The following is a 668-nucleotide window of genomic DNA, read 5'->3' as shown; positions in this document are numbered from 1 at the left end:
AGGATCCCGGCGTTCTGCTCCCGCCGCTTCACCAGGAGGGCTCCCTCGCCGCTCCGCAGCCAGAGTGCGCTCTGGCCCGCCAGGGGCTGCGCTCGCCGCTCTTGGCCAGCTGGGGCAGCGAGGCAGGCAGGGCGCGCCCGGAGAGCGCCCCGAGAGGTGAGCAGTGGGCGCCGCAGGGGGCAAGGGGTCCGGCGGGGGCCGCCTGGGGGCGCTAGAGTCGAAAGGCTCGGTGCTTTCGCAGGCGCCGCGACTCCCGGGGCACCCACGCGGGGACAGGCAATCCGAGCCTTTCTCCACACCTCTCCGCCGCAGTTCTCCGAGGAACTCCGCTGGCCGAGCGCGGCGCCGGGGCCAGGACCAGGCTGTCGCGGCTGCGAGCTGGGGGTGCTGTGCAGTTTCGGAGGCCTCCCCATTATTCCCGGCCCTGCCCCCCGCCCACACTCGACACCCTCCCTCCGGGTCGGCAGAGGAATGAGGTCATGCCCGAGCCACCCCGGATGGGGGACTTGGCTCCCGCGGCAGAGGGTTTGTGTGTGTAGCGTGGCGGGAGAGCGAGCGAGGCACAGGCAGAGAAACTGTGTAGCTCCGATCAAACTCGTTTGAGGTGGCGGCGGGGGTAGGGGGAGCGCAGCGTTTACAGATGGGGGGTCCGGGCGGGGGGGGGGGGC

This window comes from Tupaia chinensis, unplaced genomic scaffold (genome assembly GCF_000334495.1).
Source record: "Tupaia chinensis unplaced genomic scaffold, TupChi_1.0 Scaffold000047_1, whole genome shotgun sequence".
In the NCBI taxonomy this organism is placed as follows: domain Eukaryota; kingdom Metazoa; phylum Chordata; class Mammalia; order Scandentia; family Tupaiidae; genus Tupaia; species Tupaia belangeri.
The sequence above is the reverse complement of the archived record's forward strand: the minus strand, read 5'-3'. Positions refer to the sequence as shown.